Raw genomic sequence first — 6,501 nt, forward strand, 5'->3', positions numbered from 1 at the left:
TTCTTCAGCTGAGTTTAAGGCAGTGAGATAAGCTCTCCATAGACTCAACGCCTGAAGTTTGTTACTCCCAAGCACAGAACCTCTGTGGTGATGGTGACAGCCCATTGCCTACATCTGGACTCCAATCTAAATTTCAGTTTAATCTTAGGAAGTCCCTGAATCCTCATGCTCGTGGTGCTCATGGACCTGGACAAATCACTTTGTGTCTCTGAGCCTATGCTTTCCAACAATGAAATGGAGATAATTATATTGACCTTCTTTATAAAATGTCTTGCAAATGCTAGACAACAGCTAAGTACTATCATGATTATTATACAGAATAATCCATTACGGCCTCTGGATGCTAGAGAAGAAATGAATGATGGCTGGAGTCCACATAAACACTGAGTGAGATCAATGCAGGCACTATTACAGTGTTGATCTGGTCTCCTAGTGTGTGTTCCCACAAATCCACATGGGGATGAAAAATCCAAACATATCTCTTGGCTGACAACTTACTGAAGCTATGTAACAGGGAGGAAAAAAATATCTAACCCCATTGCATTAACCAAGCTACATAGTTTCTGCTTTGATCACAGAAGGAAAAAAGTTATTTTGGCCAAGTTTTCTGCATTTGAAGAGAATTGTTTTCAGTTGTTTTGGGGATTAGTTTTGCAGATGAGCCATCTGAGTTTGGTATGAAGAAGATGCATTTAAATGTTTAACACTGTCAATGTGAGGCACTCATCAGCTTTAAAGATTAAAAATTGTCTGGGAACAAAAGCACTGTCCCATTTGCTGACAATGGGAAAGAAAAATCCCAAACTCCATGCAAGGTCAAAAGAACATCTTTGGTACTCCACCGAGCAGAGGCAAACAGGAGAATGAATTCAAGGTTTTTCTAGGAAAGCTTCTGAAGAAACCAGTTTAATTCTGTGCTGAGCCAGTCCAAATCCACTTCCTACTTTGTTGTTGAGAAACTGTCTGCTTCTGACCCTCCCTCTACATACCCAACTCACCACCAGTCAATGCCCGATAAAGCTTTGGAGGAGCTACCTCCAAAAGCAAAAGACACTTAGTGTACTCAAAGAGAAGTGCATTGCTTTCCTTCTTATAATGCCCCAACTCTTGCATTTTTAACAAGGGTGTGTGACAGATGTGCTTTACCCACTGGTGAGCAGAGAGAGTTGTGTGCCACAGGCTTGCCCGAAGTGGGGGGTACCAGTGTCTGCTGTGAGTACCAGCATCTGTGATGACTCTGTCCTGCCAGGAATGGAGCTGCAGGGATGGTAGACAGTACTCTGCCTTTTCCAAACTCCTGCAATGAGGAAGAAGAGGAATAGGTTTATATGGATATTTTTCTTCTAAAAAGAACTGGTGGAAAAGCTTGGTGCACAACCTCAGCAGTCACAGGATGCTGCACACACTGCACAGCCCCATTGGCTTGGGCATCCAGATCAGCATGTAGGAGCTGGACTCCCTGGGGTCACCATCTGTACCACATCTGTGGTACCCTCACCATGCACAGCGAGGCTGGCATAGTGGCTGTCTTGAAGGACAAGCTCATCAGGGTCCACACGACACTGCACTTCAGGGAACACTCACAGCTTGACACAGGCTGGTTCCTAAGTGCCAGGGTGGTTATTAGTCCTTCCCAGAGCATTTCAGCTGCTACCTATAGCTTTTCCAGAGCTTCAGAGCACAGCACTTAACTAATCTCCTAATTACAAGCAAAAGCCTTTATTTTAGTGTGATTCCTTCCTTCCTTATACTCTATGCTTTAAGCCTCATGATGTGTTTCTTGAGGAGACTTGTTGCTCCTGGTACATTATCATTTTGTGAATGAAAAATGCCCCAGTGACACACTAGCAGATATAGAAGGACCATGTGTCTCAGTGGGGCTTTTGGTTGCAATAACCTATCACCTAAACAAAACAGCATGTAGCCCTCCATCCTCCAAAACAACAGGGTTTGTGGTGGTAAAAGCCCAGGATTCAGATTTTCAATCACGTGACCTAAAATCAGAGGTCCAGCCTGAGATTTTGTAAAAGCCTCACATATTTATCTTGGTCTCAGCTGTGGTTTTAAAAAGACAGTTCATCTCAGGAAAAAGCATGCACAGTATTGGACATTTAAAACCTGCCACTTTAAGAAATACAATGGTGTTTTGTCTGCACATATCTCAGCATCCCTGCTCCATGAAATTCTTGCTCAGGATGTGTAGAATGCATTTAAACACTGAAATAATTTTCCTGACATAGCCCAAGTTTCTTATTTGGAAAAGAGATGACATTTATTCAGTTGGTAAAATAATCCAGCAGCACATATTGTGCCTCTCTCAGAGCTTCTGGAAGAAAGCCCAATATACACATTCTTACTGGTATAAAATCTTTTCTGCAGTCCCTGGCAAAAGTATTTGGAAAGGGTTTCAAAATACTGGTATCAGCAAGATGCATATGCTTGATTTCTGTTTGCATGGCTCCAATTGCAGGAAGTCATGTAAAGAAGTGGTAAAAAGGCCTTTAGTTACATGTTAGAAAACAAAGTGATTGCAACAGGATTTAAAAGTGCCTTTGCTAATGGGAACCAGGCAGCTAATGTCAGTCCTTTCAGTTGTTTGACAAAAGCTAAACCAAGGAAGTTAGATCCAGTGGCAAATAAAATAACCACTGCTTCACACATCCACCCGCAGGCACAGAAAATCTTCTGTTCCCTGGAGTAAGTCCCTGCCCCAGTACAATATCCCCAGCCACACTGGGGACACTGGTTGCACCACAAATGGTAGTAGAGAGCTGAACTGGTGGGGGAAATAGTGTGGAGAAAGCAAAAGGGGAAGGGGAGGGCATGAGTTCCACTCTGTGACAGAGTTCAGAGTTGGGTCAACTTTCTAGGTTGATACAGCCAGATGAAGAGAAGAGGGCAGCAGGAGTGAAGGCACAAACCTGCATTGTTGTTAAAACCAATGCTCAAAGCCCCAGCACAGCCACCTCTTGGACAGCCATAGCTAGAACACAATCTCTTTTTGCAAAGCTGTCATCTCAATACAGCCAATTTTGTCTCTCTGATTTTCCCATATCAGGCTAGACCATGTTTGAAGGCTGAAAAGTGCTCAAGGGAAACATTGCTCACATTCATGACCATACTTTTCAGATCCTACTGTTACATCCATGCAAGTGACGACATTGCTAATGTAAAAATTCTCTCTCGGTAATAATTTCCTCCCAGATGTTGCCACAGCAGCAAATTTTTTTTTCATTAAGAAGTACCCCTGTCATATTGGCTTGAAGCATGAGACAATTTAATTGAATATCTGATTTCTGGCAGTGTCTGCTCTTGTCTTCTTCCAAAGAAGTCTTAAATATGCTCTGTAACACATGCTACTGGGCAGAAATATGTTGTGGAGGAAGATTTTATTTCAAAGATGACTAGAGCTCAACATGTTTTTTGAGTAGATAGGATAAACGGTGTAATTGTGCATTTGTTTTCTCTATAAGAGTGCCTCAAACTGACATTTCCAAAATTTAAACCCTCTAAGCAGTGACCTAGGGGCAACTAAGAAGAGCTAGACTTTTGCAATTTTCTCAGCAAACATCTTTTGGCTGGCACCTCTACAAATGTACACACATGAAAACCTAGAGGCAAATTGTTTAACAAATCAGAAAAATGGCTGAGCAACCTCCCCTCACCACTGCAATGCCTCAGAATTATTTCTGCGTTTTTTTGAGGTGAAATGGAATATTTTTAAGTCTCATCCTTCATCAAGGCATTGCTCCTCCTTGATTTTGTATTAAGGCAGAGAGTACTCAGTAACATTTTCCTCACTGTCTGCTGTTCATTCCTCCCCTTATTCTGGTTTTCATCTTCTGCTGAATTCTGCAACGCATTTTGTCTGATATACATATACATCCATCTATCGATCTATTTCCCATTTTTGCATTATCATTCTCATAAGGAAACCAAGAAAAATGCTGTATTCAAAGCCGTGCTGATTTTCCAAGTATTAAGTTTCTCTCCCTGTACTGTGACCAAGGGATTTGTTTGCTTTTTGCTCTAATATGACCACATGCTCTGTTTCCAACACTGACATACCTGTGTTCTTCCTTGGAGTTTGCCACTAATTCCAGCACAGCCAGATGAGACAGCAGTGAATATTGTTCCTGACAGGGTTATTACTTTGTACTTAGAATGCTGAAACATTTAGAAAAATTATCCCAATTTCAGTGTTTATTCATATGGTATGACATTACTGTTCCAGAAGCAACACCACACTCTGTCATTAATCCTGTGTGACAGGGCTGCTCTGCTGTCCATGCTGATAGCATCTGTATAAGAGGGAGGACAGAAGACCAAACCACACATAAACTGACTCTGGGGCTGAAATTAGGAATAATCCTTCCAATGAAACAATAAAGATTTGGAAAGAGTTGACATGTTTTATAATGTAGTGCTGATAAGACAAAAATGTGACAAAAGCTTCTCAGTTCAAAAATATATGAAGGAATGCTGAAAGCTGTAATATACTGTTTGTTTAGATAATCCATAAAGGATCCAGCTGTTGAGAGAGGCGTTTCTGGTGAAGAACCTAATTTTTCTGCTTAAACACTTTTCAGTTCAGGAAATTCTCTCTCCAACTTACCCAGATGCTATAGGCAACCAGAGCAGGATGAAGAATACATTTGTGGTTTGATGTTAGTTCTAAAAAAATTTTAAAAATATGAAAAAAGTAGTTTGTGGATGAAGTAAACATTTAGTATTGTTTAAACATTTTGGCTTTGAGCATTTAAAACTTTCAAGCTGAACCTGAAGAATTGTGATATAAAGTTGTGGCAACTCAGAAGATGTTGAAAAGAATGGTCTAGCTGCTTTAAAGTTTGGGTGCTCATTTCTCCCCCCATTTTGTGCATATGAACAATTTGACTAAGCTGATAATTCAGTCTCCAAAGCAAATTTTTTTTTACCCCCAGAGAACCTCTGGCTATCAAAATGTCATCTCTCTGTGTAGGAAGCAGATACAAAGAGAAATGTCTCCCACTTGTGTCCCTTGAAGTTGCTCCTTAAAACTCTGAGATGTGACACCCAAACTCCATCATTTCAGTTGAAGTACAGTAATTTCACGACCATAAGGCACACCGGACTATAAGGCGCACCCCCCGAGAGTCAGCAAAATTCGCAACTTTGTAGATCATATAAGGCGCACCGGACTATAAGGCGCACATTTTTTTTTGCAGCGAGGCTCCGCCCCCAGCTCTCCCCGCGCAGTTGCTGGCCGAGGCCCCGCCTCAACTCGGCAGCCATGGGCCCCTGGGTCCGCCTGTACCCAGCGGGGCCGGGCTATGCCTGCCACTGCTCGGCCCCGCCTCCCCAGGCCCCCAGCCCTGCCTCCACCCGGCAGCCATGGGGCCCCGGGCCCGCCTCCACCTGGCAGGAGGGGCACCGCAAGCCCCCGGGCCCGCCTCTACTCAGCTGCCACGGCACCGCATCCCCGCCTCCACCCGGCTGCCACAGAACAGCGGCCCTATCTTCACCCGGCTGCCACGGCCCTGCCAGCTCCCCCCACGGCTCGCAGCTCACACTTCCGTGTTGGCAAATTCCCGAACTTTGTACAGTATATAAGGTGCACTGCACTATAAGGCGCACTTCCGGATTTGGGACAATATTTTAGTCAAAAGGGTGTGCCTTATAGTCGTGAAATTACTGTACATACAGTGAAAGCAAAGTTACAATGAGTGCTTTATTCTGACAATAATTTCTGACTACTGGTATCCACTTGCTGAGCTGTTGTGGAAAACCATCAGAGGTCAGTTCAATAAAAAGTTCTACAGAGATTAATTCATAAGAATTCCTCCCTTTCAGGAAAGAAGCTTCTTGTGAGGTCCTCAATGAAGAGAACTTATGCCTAGATGGGCAGAACAATTCCTGTTACAAACACTATCCCCACTCCATCCTATCCTCCTCCTTGCACAGCTCTCTGCACTCTGGGAGAGCAAGAGATGCAGGACCAGGCTAGTGTAGCCTCCTCTCTCCTTGAGGAAGGGGAAAAACAGGGAAGTCCCTGATAAGGAGAGTTCCTAAGACCCATTTAACAGTAGGAATCATGTACCTCCTGGCTGAATGTGGGCAGGGGTGAAACAGGCATCCAGCTGCTCGGTGTACCCTAAATAAGCACCGCTGCTGTACCTCACCAGTGACATCCACTGCAGCACCTGCCTTCAATGTAACAGGCCTGGAAGAAACCAAGTGACTCTATTTAAAACTAAAGAGGAAAGTACAAAGCTTTGAAGTCAGAAGGCATATTATGAATTCAGCAAAACTTTATATTTCAAAGCCAATTCTATTTGTAGAAGCCATCTGCCCAGAGAAGAGCTCGAACATGCACCTCTGACAGGAGTCAAAAGAGTTGAGGGAAACAGATCTCATTGAGGATGTTTCAGATCATCCCTTCCCACAATATCTGAAATGTCACTTTGTAGTGGAGCAGCTTCCATCTTTATATCAATTACAACATTTACATCCAGCTCCTGC

This window comes from Catharus ustulatus, chromosome 4 (genome assembly GCF_009819885.2).
Source record: "Catharus ustulatus isolate bCatUst1 chromosome 4, bCatUst1.pri.v2, whole genome shotgun sequence".
Lineage (NCBI taxonomy): Eukaryota > Metazoa > Chordata > Aves > Passeriformes > Turdidae > Catharus > Catharus ustulatus.